This window comes from Mauremys mutica, chromosome 24 (genome assembly GCF_020497125.1).
Source record: "Mauremys mutica isolate MM-2020 ecotype Southern chromosome 24, ASM2049712v1, whole genome shotgun sequence".
In the NCBI taxonomy this organism is placed as follows: domain Eukaryota; kingdom Metazoa; phylum Chordata; order Testudines; family Geoemydidae; genus Mauremys; species Mauremys mutica.
This window is the reverse complement of record NC_059095.1, coordinates 11,088,177-11,101,937: the sequence shown is the minus strand read 5'-3', so window position 1 is coordinate 11,101,937 and position 13,761 is coordinate 11,088,177.

Here is a 13,761-nt window from a genome sequence, read left to right as displayed (position 1 = left end):
ACTGTCATCCCAACTCTTGAATCAAACGTCAGACCGAATTGATGCTCCCAAACCTTATCCCCACTCCAAATGGAGCCTTCCCTCCAAACCCTGATCCAACCCCCAACCCTGACCCAGCCCCCAAGAGGAGCCGTCTTCAAATCCCAAACCCCAGCCCCAAACTGACTCTTTGCTCCAGGCTCTAAGCTGAATTTGTCGTCCCCCACCCAGCACTGAAGCAGCATCCCATACTCTACCCCAAACCATTCCCACAACTCAGAAAAGTCTGGCTAACTCCCCCAGCCTCTGCCCTTCCCGGACACAGCCGAGGCCCAACGTGGAATCCACCTGGCGCCTCTGTCCAGGCTGGTGCAGCGGCTCCACCATCTTGTTTTGTCCCTGGCTTCCTCCGTTGATTCCCTCACCCGAGCTCCCCATAGTGCTCCTGGGAGGTGTGTGTGTGGGGGGGGGTGTTGCAGGGACTTCCTCCTGCTCGGTTCCACCAGCCTTTTACTGCAACCGCTTCTCGGTGGTTGTGGAAAGCCCAGAGCTGGGGTGGTTTCTGCCTCCCTGGCCAGCCTATGAGCATCCTCCTCAGCAGGGTTCAGTGGTGCTCAAGCTGCTACCACCCCGGGCCCCTCCACCTCACACAAAATGTCCCAGGGTCACCCACGGCAATCGGGTCTGACCAGGCTCACCCCCAGATGGACTCTTGCCCCCGAGGCCTTGATTTTCCTTGAAACAGCCCAGTAGGGAGCAACCATCCTCCACCCCTTCCCTTGCTTCCGCCTCCAGACAGAAGCAGTTCAGTACCAAGGGTTTTGCTGTAATCCACTAGTCTCCCCGGCCTCCCAGTGGAAGCAGAAGGGACCGGGACACCATAGGAAAAACTGGGCAGTGCCAGCAAAACCCTGCCTCTCCTCCGCCTCCTGCCACTCCCACCTTTATGGCACTTCCTCCCCCTGGGTCCCTCATTTCTCTTTCCAGGCACCAGCTTCTCTTCGTTCAACTCCCACTCGTCAAAACTCATTTTCTCCATGAGCCCAGCTCAGTGAAAACAGTGCCACCAAACCCAGCGTTTCAACGTCTGTCTGGCCTGGCTTCGTCACCCCCCGGCCGAGGTCCCACACATGCGCCACACAAAAGTTCTGGGTCACCGGCTCGGTTTTGTTCAGTCCATCTTTGTTCACTGCCAGTTCCTCAGTCGCAGCCGTGTCTCCAGCATGGAACACAGCTCAGGAATAATAAAATCCATCCTGCCCCATTCTACCGTCTCCGGGAGGTTGCAGACCCCTCCGGTGAGCAGCCAGCTGCTGGAACCAATGCAAGCTCCCGTCTCACATCTCTTGGGGCTCACCCATGGCTATGGGGAGGATGGTGAGAAATGCTGCCACTGCAACCTCTAGGCCCATAGATGCTGGAAGTAAGGGTGCAGGGGGTGCAGCAACACCCCCTGGCTTGAAGTAGTTTCTATCATATACAGGGTTTACAATTTGGTTCAGTGGTTCTCAGCCCCCCCACTATACAAATTGTTCCAGCCCCCCCGTCTAGGCCTCATTCCCCCTTGGCCTGCCTGTTGTGTCGTCATGTACAGGAGTAAAAAATACGTGGGAAATGCCACCCAGTCCGACTGGTGGTGGTTTACACGTGCTTTGCACACCCTTTGCACTGGTGTAAAGGACAATGGGAGATTCAGGGCACCAGAGCCACACCCACACCCAACTTCTGACATGATCCCGCCCTGCCTGGCACCTTGCGTCCTCATTGACGCTTGTGCAAAGTTCACAGACTCATCGATTCCCAGGCCGGAAGGGCCCACTGCGATCAGCTAACCTGCACTCCTGTCTGGCACCGACCATACCACTCCCTGACTTAATTCCTGTTTGAACTAGAGCAGATCTCTTAGAAAAAAAAACCATCCCATCTTGGTTTTAAAAGTGCCAGTGATGGAGAATCCGCTCCAGCCATTGGTAAGTGATTCCACTGGTTGATTCCCCGCCCTGTTACAAATGCACCTTTTTATTTCCAGTCGGATTTCCTGGACAAAGCTCTTCCAACGAGTGGAGTATTCGGATGGGGCAGCGTTTTTACAGACACTTTGCGCAGAGACCGCACAAGGTGCAGCGCGTGGGAGAAACAGATCCGGGACCTCCAGAGCGGCCCCCAGTGACAGCGTCTCTAGTTCGTTTGTAGGGGGCTGGTATTTGCGCTAGATCCCAGTTTGGTTTGGTTTGTTGACCAAGACAAACAAACAGCTCATTTGGGGGGAAATTTCCCGTGGCCGTTTCTGACGTTGCGTCGGAAAAACGGAAAATGTTCAGGCCCAGAAACCGATGTTCGCGTCCGGGCTGGTATTTCTAGGAGGCGGCAAAGGCCGGGGCGGTTCATGCTCTTGGCGCCATATGGCCGGCGCGATAAGATCGGAGGTGGGAGAGCTCCAGCTGTGCTTCACCGGGAGTGAAAACAGAGGGGAGGACAATGCCGCGCTCAGTGGTTTCCTAGCACCCTGGCCCACTAACCTACTTTGAGCATAATCATAGTTAAGAGCTTGGAGATGGCCCTCGCCGCAGGGCTATTATGTTTATAAAAACAGAGCGGGGGAGAGAGGGCCGCGCGAGCGAGGAAGCGAGGGGTTGTTTTGTTAAAGCCGATACGCCGACATCCTGCCTGCAGCTTTTGCAACACACTGCCAGGGAGAAATTCAACTGGGCAGCAGGAGAGGATGGAAGCCATAAAAACAGGCCAGCAAGGCCTTTATCCAGGAGCTAGGATGAGCGGCGCGTGCTGCTAGAGCCAAGTGTCATCATTTCAGGGTAACTGCACCTGTACTCCCCGCTCTGTGGTCCACTCCAGGAATGCTCAGTTCTCCAGCCATCACCGGGATCTGGGCAGGGCCCCTTGTCCCACTCCCTTCTAACCAGGGGGTTTTGAAGTCGCCCAGCTCCCCACTGTACGCTGTGATATCCCCAGCTAGTCCGTCTGCCTAACAGGCCAACGCCGGTGCCTCGGTTTCTCCCCACGGGCTCTGCGCAGTGTATTGCCAGCAATTACAGGCTCCGGCCCAGCTCTAAGCAAGCACTTTTATTCTTAAGGGGAAAGCTGAGCTCAGGTGCTGTCACATACAGCGAACCAGGGATCTGATCCAGCTCCCAGCAAAGGGGTCAGCAACTCTCCGTGGAGACGGGTCTGAACCAAAACCACAGTTCCATGTGTCTTTGGGGGAGTTCGGATCCGGATCCAGCTCAGCATTGTGCAGGCTGGGCTCATCTCTAGCTCTGAAGAATACTTAGATCTTCAAGCCAGAAGGGACTGGTCTGATCATCTTCTAGATCAACCTCCTGCATAGCGCAGGCCAGAGAACCGCACCCAGTCATTCTTGAATCCAGCCCATACCTTGTGGGTGAGCTAGAACATGATGTTTTTAGAGACATCCAATCCTGATTTTTCTTACCAAAAATTCGGATTTGGGGCAATCCCGACGCCGGGGGAGAGGGTGTCGATCCATGGGGTACCCTGAGCTTGCAGTTTCTGTAAGAAGGCCCATGAATAACACCTTCAAAGGAAGCTGTGCTTGGTGGGAGGCATTTCCATTTGTTGCTGGCTCTCGTCACCAGCTGATCCATCTCTACAGGGAGAGTTGGGTGGATGAATGAGGTGCCCAGTGCGGGTTGGGTTTTCAAAGAACGTGCCCCAGCCTTTCCTAATTCAGATGGGTTCCCGCTGTTCTCCTCACCCCAGGCACAGAACCTATTGAAGATGCTAATGAAGTGCGTGTGCTCCTTTGTCGCAGGTCAGAGTCCAGGTAGGGTGACCAGATGTCCCGATTTTATGGGGACAGGCCCGATTTTTGGAGCTTTTTCTTACATAGGCGCCTATTGCCGCCCACCCCCTGTCCCGATTTTTCACACTTGCTGTCTGGTCACCCTAAGTCCAGGTGAGGAGGCAGGTTTAAACCACTCAAGCACTGATCAACTTCCCCCCGCCCCCACCCCACCCCACCCCGTGTGCCCAGAAGGACAGACAAGTCCTCCCACTGTTCACTGGAAAAGAATCAGAGTGGTGCAGTTTGCAGCTGGGCTAAGAACCGTGGGATGTGCCCCCAGAACTGCAAGTGACACACAGCGGAGCGCAGCCCCAGTGAGGACGCAGTAACTCGAGTGCGGCTGCTCACCGCCGGGCTAGGCTGACCTGGGTTAACCTGAGTTAACTGTGCAGTGCAGATGAAGCCTGAGTCAGGCTTGGTGCATGCTGAGGCATTACTCCGCTAACAGTGTCAGTCCATATCAGGCAGGTATGGACTAGCTAGTTAAATACTGCCCTGGAACCAGGAAGTGGGTTATTTTGCTTTTCCAGCCGCTGGCTTTGCTCTCCCTGCTGACCATGATTCAGAGCCAAAGGCAGGAGAGCATTTGTGTGTCCGACTGAACTGCGATTGTTTGTGATGTTCGACCAAGGGATGAAAGTGAACAATCCTGGAATGAAACAAAGGCCAGACTCTGGGGGCAGATCTGGGGTCACACTGCCCCATCCTCCCAGACTTGGCAGGAGCGGGGAATTCTCCCCAGCTGTGCAGAGGACCGTGTCGGGGGGGGTTGTGTAGTGGGGGCATCCATCAGCTCCAACCTCACTCTTCCACTGCCTCCCCCCTGACCTGCCACCCCACACAAGGGGAACCCCATTGAGCTGGACTCCCCAAAGCATGGGTCGGTGCACCCCCAGGCCTTGCCCCATGGAGTCACCTCGGTTGTGCTGCAGCTGGGACAACCCACAGCCACAGCTCTGGGGGGGCGGCATCGTCCCTGTAGCAACCAAGAGGAACAAGCAGGTCCGGTGGGTAAGAAACGTGCCCCCAGCCCCCCTCACTTTGCTCTGTGCGACCCACAAAGACGCTCCAAGCAAATCCCCTCCCAGGGGAGGGCCTGCTGTGACCTCGCTGGCTCCCCGTGGATGCAGGGCAGGATCGGGGCCCCTCTGCTTCATAGCTCCGGAGCCCCTCGCGGGGGATCCACCGCTGCTAATTGCTCCTGCGGCCCCCTCTGTGCTACGACCCTGGCAGCGAGAGTGTTGGGTAAGTCAGGCTGCATCAAAGGCCCTGGCTAACGGTTCACACACGCTCAGCTACCTGACATGAGCTTTTCATGCCATGGCGCCAATTAGTCCGCCCTGATTGCCCTGCGGAACTGATGCTGAAGGGCCAGGTGATTGTCCCTGTGGTGATAGGGCCCTTATATGGCAGCGTGGCTGTTACATAAGTGAAGGGCGTTACGTGACCAGGTCGTGGGAACAAAGGATGCTCCAGTTTTAGCTCAGACCCCCAAGAGGAGTGTACGTGGCCTTATGTAGCACAGGCAGAGTGACGGACCAGCCAGCTCCATGCTGCCTGGACCGGCTGAGATCCTCTGATCTGAGTCCCTGCATCCTGGGCTCCTAAACAATGCCTCAGCTACCCCTGCCACAAGGAATATACAGAGGTTGTCAGATCAGATCAGACCAACAGCCAGGGGAGCTGTGTGGTCCAGTTGGTAGAGCAATGGGTTGTGAGCCAGGAGCGCTGGGTTTTGAGCCCAGATCAGCCCCCAGCCTGTTGTGTGACCATGAGCATGCCCCCATGCCTCAGTTTCCCCTGCCACTCCTTGTCTATTTAGACTGATGCTCTTTGAGGCAGAGGCTGTCCCTCACTGTGGGTCTTTACGGTGCTTGGTACAATACAGTCCTGGTGGCTGGAGTCTGTAGTGCTACTATATTACAGATCATGGAAGTGTAGGACTGGAAGGGACCTCAAGAGATCATCTAATCGAGTCCCCTGAATTCAAGGCAGGACCATGTAATAACGACCATTCCTGACAGGGGTTTCTCTAACCTGCTCTTAAAAACCTCCAACGATGGAGATTCCACAACCTCCCTGGGCAATTTATTCCAGTGCTTAACCACCCTGACAGTTAGGAAGTTTTTCCTAATGTCCAACCTAAACCTCCCTTGCTGCAGTTTAAGCCCATTGCTTCTTGTCCTGTCCTCAGAGGTTAAGAAGAACCATTTTTCTCCCTCCTCCTTGTAACAACCTTTTATGTACTTGAAAACTGTTATCATGTCTCCTCTCAGTCATCTCTTCTACAGGCTAAACTAACCCAGTTTTTTCAATCTTCCCTCATAGCTCATGTTTTCTAGACCTTTGAATCATTTTTGTTGCTCTTCTCTGGACTTTCTCCAGTTTGTCCTCATCTTTCCTGAAATGTGGCCCCCAGAATTGGACACAATACTCCAGGTGAGGCCTAAGCAGTGCGGAGTAGAGCCGGGGCCGGCTCCAGCTTTTTTGCTGCCCCAAGCGGCGGAAAAAAAAAAAGAGAGAGAAAAAAAGAAAAACGCGATTGAGCTGCCGCCGAAGAGGAAGCGAGGGACTGAGGAACCTGCTGCCAAGTTGCCGCCGCAGACCCGGACGTGCCGCCCAATACCGGACGTAGTGCCGCCCCTTTCTATTGGCCGCGGGCGCCTGGAGCCGGCTCTGAGTAGAGCAGAAAAATTACTTCTCGTGCCTTGCTTATAACACTCCTGCTGCTACATCCCAGAAGGACGTTTTCATCCCCACCCCCAACCTATCTCCACATCATCATAATATCCTGGCGGTGGACAATGATGACCGAGGCTTCAGAGGTAGCCAGAAATCTCCCGCTGGCCCTGCCCAATTGGACAACACTGCAGGTCGGTTCATTGTCCATTTAACAACACAAGGCAGATGCCCCCCCGTATCAGTGTAAGGATGTCGGGTGTGGCCAGTGCCGGGTTTACAATGGCACCAGTGGCGCCATGGAGCCAGGCCCATGCTCAGAAGGAGCCCCAGGCTGCTCTGCTTGCACTGTGCCCTGAGACCTCACCGGCTCCCCCATGCTCACCACTTGCTCTTCTCGGCCTGGCGGCTGAGGGCTCCTCTCCACCCCCTGCCCTCCTCCGCCCCCGCTGGCGTCTCTCTGCCTCCTGGCCGGACCCCAGTGCACCTCCGGCTCTGGGCAGGCTCTGCTTCCCACCACCTGTTTCCCTAGCTGAACCGCCTGGGACAGATGCAGAAGCCTGGCCTGCCCCTGCCAGTTGTGGGGGCACAGTGAGCTGGTTTGTAAATAGTGCCCTCCCACCGGGTGGGTGGAGCAGGGCCACCTGGCTCTGGTTGCTTTGATACAAAGCCCAGTGTTGACACCGTCAAGAGAGGGAGCACATGAGTCGGACCCAGAAATCAGGAGCTCGGCCTCCAAAATCATAAGGTTTATTTTAAACCAATCGAATCTTGGTTTTTAGTCTGTCTTGCGACTTGTTCACTCACCTCTGCCCGGGGGCGGGTGAGAATTTCAGGTTGAAACGTCAACCTTTAATGCGCACAGAAGTGCACGTCTCTCCCTGGATGCTCTGATGGAGATGCCAGGGTCCTCCTCGCCTTGCCCCCGAGAGACGGGCAGCCGCCCGCCCTGCCTGTTACTGTCTCGACCCAGCAGCAACATTTCTGTGCCTCCTGCTGCCCTGGGACTTCTCTGCCTGGGACCCAGCAGGACCACCTCCCCCCCCCGCACCCCTCCTGCCGCCACAGGACCCCCTCTCTCTCCTATAGAGCCGTACATGAAGGCAGGGCTCCTTGGCAGAGCAGGTGGGTGGCTCTAGCCCGAGGCACCGGCACAGAGCTCCGCCTGAGTGCCCAGCCCTGAAAATCAAGGGAGGAGAGGAGCTTCTTGTGTCACGGCAACAGCGCCTCCTGCAGGCACCCAGATCCCGTGGCTCAGTTCGTGAGAGCTGGCAGGGGATGTGGTGAAGGCCAAAAGTATAACTGGGTTCAAAAAAGAATTAGATCAGTTGATAGAGGTTTGGTTTATCAATGGCTATCGGCCAAGATGGTCAGGGATACAACCCAATAGGCTGGATATCCCTGAGACTCTGGACAACGGGGTGGATCACTCGATAATTGCCCTCTTCTGTTCATTCCCTCTAAGGCAATTGGCACAAACCAGTATCGGAAGACAGGATACTGGGTTAGATGGACCATTGGTCTGACTCAGTGCGGCCGTTCTTATGTTAAATAATTATCCCTAGTTGTTATACGCAAGAAGAACAGGAGTACTTGTGCCTGCTACTCTGAAATCTAGCTGTTATACAGCACTTTCATTCATTAGAGCTCAAAGCTCTGTACGAAGGAAGTCAGTATCATTATCCCTATTTTATAGATGGGGAAACTGAGGCAGAGAGCAGGAAAAGTGGTGTACCCCAGGTCATCCAGGAGGCCAAGCCAGGAATGGAACTTTTGTCTCCAGAGTCCCAGGCTAGTGCACTATCTACTAGGCTACTCTGCTCTGAAGAGAAAGGAGGGAATTGGGGGAGCTATTGGCACAGTTAAATACCAACCATTAGGCTGGTAGAACTGGGTTCTGTACTACCGGGGCCCAAGAGATTTGTAACCGATCAGCTACAATAACAGACAAATCACTGTGTTTCAGATGACGTTGCCGGTTGCCAATCACTATCAACTTCACGTGGGGCATTTGTCAGCTTCTGTAGGCTCGCGTCCCGGAGGGGGAGCCCAGCACTCTGAAATATAAAATCCACCCAAATGGCACCTATTAGCTGGCTGTATTTTCAGCTGTTAGCTAAGGGGTTTCGATGACAAGTCCAAACCGGCACACTTGAGCCTCCTTTTCATCACTGATCTCGCCTTCCAGAAACATAAGAGCCTCGTCATTCGAGGCAGCCTGGTGGTCAGCTGTTCCAGACAGCCGAGCGCTCTGGAGTCACCCGAATAAAGCTGTGGAGCAGGACAGGATGGTTTGCAGGTGTCAGAGCAAGTGCCAGATTCTGCCTGTCTTACCCAGCTAAGGGAACTGGAATCTGTACCTCCCGTTGCCCCTTTCGGCTGAGCAGTGAGCCGGTGTTCAGGGCCTCGCTGGCAGTGGGTCTCAAACTTTTGCAGTGATGACCCCCTTTCACCCAGCAAGCCTGTGTGTGCGACCTCCCTTATAAATTAAAACCACTTTTTTATATATATATTTAGCACTATTATAAATGCTGGAGGTGAAGCGGGGTTTGGGATGGCAGCTCGCGACCCCCCACGTAATAACCTCGTGACTCCCTGAGGGGTCACGACCCCCAGTGTGAGAACCCCTGCTTAGCAGGAGGAATCGATGACGCGAGTCAGGTATTTCTCTGAATGCGGTAGAAACAAATGACAACGGGAAGTTTCCTTGCGCTGAAATCCCCGTCTGCCCCAAGTGTCGGGCGACCAAATAGCAACTGTGGAAAAACGGGAGAAAAAGGCCCCAAAAACGGGACTGTCCCTTTAAAAACAGGACATCTGGTCACCCTACCCAAGTCAGCTTTGTGCCGAAGAAGCCACACTCACAACTTCCTCTCCTGCCCTTCCTGCCTCAAACCACCTTTCTGTTTGCAACCAGGAAAACCCATCCATCCACATGACTCAGCTCTCATCTGCCATGTGCCTTGGGCGGTCGCCTCCATTGTCTGCAGCTGTCTCTATTACATAAAAAGGCTTCATTGCTCCTTCCATGGGGCAGAGTGCATGGCCTGCCCTCAGCTTTAACAAGGTCTGTGATTCTCTTTGGCTCAACGATTCACTTGAGTGTAGCCATCAGCTCCTTTCAGCAGGACACTACCCTGTATCCACAATGCAGCATAAAGCTCCCCACACCCACCTCCATTTGATGAAGCTCGGAATATGCATCTAGAGGTGCAGTGGGGCCAGCCCGCACCATCCAGATTCAGACCTGGACATCTGGGCTGCTCAGAGACAGGTTTTGGTTTGGGCCAGTCTGTGCTGCAAAGAATGGCCCAGATCATCAACGCTATTTAGGCACCTAACTCCCCTTGGTTTCAGGCTGGGTCAGTGTCTGTGATCTAGGACAGCGGTTCTTACCTGGGGGTCCACAAGTCATTTTCAGAGGCCCGTGAGCTCTGAGCCTCCCACCCTATGGAGCTAAAGCTTGGAGCCCCGAGCCCCAGGGCTCACGGGCAGACGCCTCAAGCCCTGTCGTCCCGCGGGCCAAAAGCCCTGACCCCCTCCCACCCCGTTTGGCGGCGGAAGCCCAGAGCTCCGCCCCCTCCTGCTTTTATAGCATGTTGGGGGCGGGGCCTCAACAAGAGAAAGGTTGAGAACCCCTGATCTAGGAGACTCATCTCTTCAAAGCGACAGGAGCTGCTCAAGGCTGACTGCAAAATAAAAGGCAGCGTTCTCGCCTCTCCCACCCGGATTACATGCCCAAGGGTGCTCCACAATCCTGGGGAGGTACCACCCAAGGTCCACCTCTGCTTACCTGCCGGGCCCCAAACCCCTTGCCCAGGATGGTTGGGGCTCAGGGATCCCAGCTCTCACACTGCTGGCATGGGGTAACAAAGCCTAACAATACCCACCTCTTCATCAAAGGATCATTATCCCCATTTTACAGATGGGGCACAGAACAGGGAAGGGCCCGATCCCCCAGTAGAGGATCTAAGAATGGAACCTGGATTTCTAAGCAGAAGGCTGGCTTGGTGCTCTATCCATTAGGACACACTGTCTCCCTAGTAGCTCCGCTACACAAAGAGGGGAGTTTGTATCATGCCTTGGCCACATTCACCAAATCCCCTGATTGTAACAAGCCCCCAAAGCATAAGCCCCTAAGCCTGGAGCAGCCCCGAGCCCTCCATTGTTTCTGAGGCAGTAGTAGCAGGCTGTTCCAGTCCCTGGGGCCAGCCACTAGGGGGAGACATGCCCACACCCAGGTCCCAGGGGTTCTTGCCACACATTTTTTGTTGGCCTCAGAGTGCGGCCACCCCATCTTGCTGGTGGCTGCACGGACACGTTTTCCTAAAATACTTGGGTAACTTTAGGGAAAACAATTATACACAAACAGGTCCTTGTCTTTTATTTATGTAGGGGGGTTGTTTGTTTGTTTTGTTTTTTGCAGACTCAATAATAAAAACATGACTGTGAAAAGTGATATTTGTTAATATCACTTTTCTCAGCAAGTCCCAGGGCAAATTAAGCCCTGGATGGGGGAGGCAGTGGGGGATGTGGTGGGATGGATGTGGGGCCAGGAAGGCAGTGGGGTCCAGTGGCGATGGGGAGGGGAGCATAGATGCGGGGCCAAGAGAGAGGAGGGTGGGTGGTGAGCCCCGCCGCTGCGTGGCTGGAGCTGGGGCTGCCGTGTGGCCGGGCGTCAGTGCCCGGTGCCCACGACCAGAGCCCGGAGCTGGGGGCAGGAGCTGCATGGCCGGGCAGGGAACCAGTGCCAGCGCCCGGAGCAGGAGCTGCATGGCCAGGACAGGGAATTGGAGCGCAGGGCCCGTGCCCACCACCACATGGACAGAGCCTGGCGCTGGGTGCTGGAGCCAGGGGCCATGTGGCCGGATCCGGGGGTCAGTGCCCCCCAGCACGAGGCCAAAGCCAGCACCTGCTTCCACTTGCCCAGGGCTGGGGATCGGCACCTGCTGCCATGGGCCCAGTGCCGGGGATCGACGCCCAGAGCTGGCGCCCGCTGCCGCACAGCTGGGGCTACAGGTCAACGCCCCGGGTCAGCGGGCAGGACTGGGGTCAGAGCACATGGCTGGAGGTCGGTGCCCAGGGCCAGCGGCGGCTGCCAGGGTCAGGGCCAGCGGCTGCCGCCAGGATCAGCACCCGAGGCCAGAGACGGGGATTGGAGCCTGCTGCCACATGGCCAGGGGCTGGAGCCATGTTCCCTAAGTCCCGCTGCTGGAGCCCACCCACCAAGCATCCCAGGGCTAAAACCCGAGCCCCATTGCCCCCTCCCCCCATAGAGACCTCCCCGTGCTCCTGCAGCGTGGTGCCCCACCCGTCTCCAGGGGCCGTGCAGGGCCGTGCATCCAGGAGGAACAGGGAGGGAGGGGCTGACGTTTTGCCCTTCCTCCCCGCCCCCCATCAATGCTCAGGAAGCTCTCGTGGCCGCAGGGAAACCCCCTGGTCGCCGCAAGCTTATTATTTTTCTGTAGGGCCCGTAGCACCCAGCATGGCCAGATGCTTCCAGAGCCCACCAGATCCAGGGGAAAGGAGGCGGGACAGGCCCACCAGCTGCTTCACAGAGCTGCCCGCAGCCAGCGCAGAGGCCAAGTGCTCCTGGCGCCTGTGCTCTGCCCTGACGAGCCCAAGGGGCATCCCTGTCCTGTCCACCTCCTGGCACCCGCCCACAACAGCAAAGACCCCCGCTGCCTCCATAGCCTGTCCCTTCACTCTCCCCCCCCCTGCAAGGTCTCTCCCTCCCAGTGGGCTGACAGCTTCCTTGCTTCCCACTTTTCCCACATCATGTCTCCCCACTCTGCTACCCCTGCTGGCCCTTCCCCACTCTGGGCCTGACTCGGGAGGTTCCGTCCTGCTCCAGGAGTGGGGGCGGCCAGGCCTGGAGTGCAGGCTATGGGGAGAGGCGATTCCCAGAGATCCACAAGGTAGCCCCCTCTTGCAGGTACCAGGCCTGGTCAGTTCTGCCTCCCAGAGGCCAGCAGCCCTCCTCCTCTCCCACACCATACAGCACCCCCTGCTGGCTTCCTAACATCCTGGAAACTAGCTTGTTCCCCGCCCCCTCCCCCCCCCACACACACACACACCAGAGTCACCTGGGGATCAGCCGGCTTCCCAAGGTTAGCATGACCAATCTGGGAATGGTTGGTCTGTGGCTGCAGCGATAATGGGTCTGCTCTGGCAGGAATCCCGTAGGGAAAACGGGCCTTGTCCTGGAGAGGTGGGGTGGGGGTGGGGGACCATGTGGACCGACCTAATCCTACATCTGAAGAGCATTTTCCCAGCAGGGTCCTGCGACAAGGGCAACTGAGCTGCAGAAACTTTGGAGACTGAGGAAAGCTGCCGAGAAGCAAGAGAAGCGATTTCTTTAGAGAACGGGTCCGTTGACAAACTCCCTATGTGGGACAGACCCAAGTGTGCTTCCGTTCCCACCCGCTCTCGGGATAAAGGACCTGGCTCCACTGCCCTCTCTGGGCTATTGGCCCGAGCGATAGGGTAGGTGAGCTCTCTCTATAGCTTTCATTCCTTGGGAGCAAGGTTCCAGCCTGGCTTGTGTCTATCTGTCTCCAGCATGGGCTTGACGGCACAGTGTCCTTGCTGCAAAGGTATTTCTTTTCTCCATAAAAGGATTAAGACGAATAATGTTGTTTGGAGATTAAAACGCTGCTGGGAGCTGCTGCTTTCAGCTCCTGGGCTGAGGCGGGAGATGCTCAATTTATCAGCGAGAAGGTTAAGGGGGGACTTGATTGCAGTCCCTGAGTACTTACATGGGGAACAAATATTTAATAATGGGCTCGTCAGCCTAGCAGAGAAAGAGCCAACGCGCTCAATGGCTGGAAGTTGAAACTAGACAGATGCACGCTGGAAATAAGGCATCAATTTGTAACAGTGGAACAGGTTCCCAAGGGTCCCGGTGGATTCTCCGTCACTGACCATTTTTAAATCAAGCCGGGATGTTTTTCTAACAGATCTGCTCTAGGAATGATTTGGGGGCAGTTCTCTGGCCTGCGTGATACAGGAGGTCAGACCAGATGATCCCAGTGGTCCCTTCTGGCCATGGAATCTAGACGGAGCCAGCGCCTCTCCCTGGCGGTGGATGATGGAGAGCAGATTAGGGGAGGTCAAGGTTGGGCTGGTGACACTTTAGAATGAGCTATTGGGTCAAGACTTGATGGTTTTCTTAGGGCCAAAAATGTCTTGGATCCCATCCACCACCTTGGGCACCACGTGGGAGGAACCGACAGCGGTATAATTAGGGCTGGGGTTGATCCCAGTGTCCCTGATTTGGG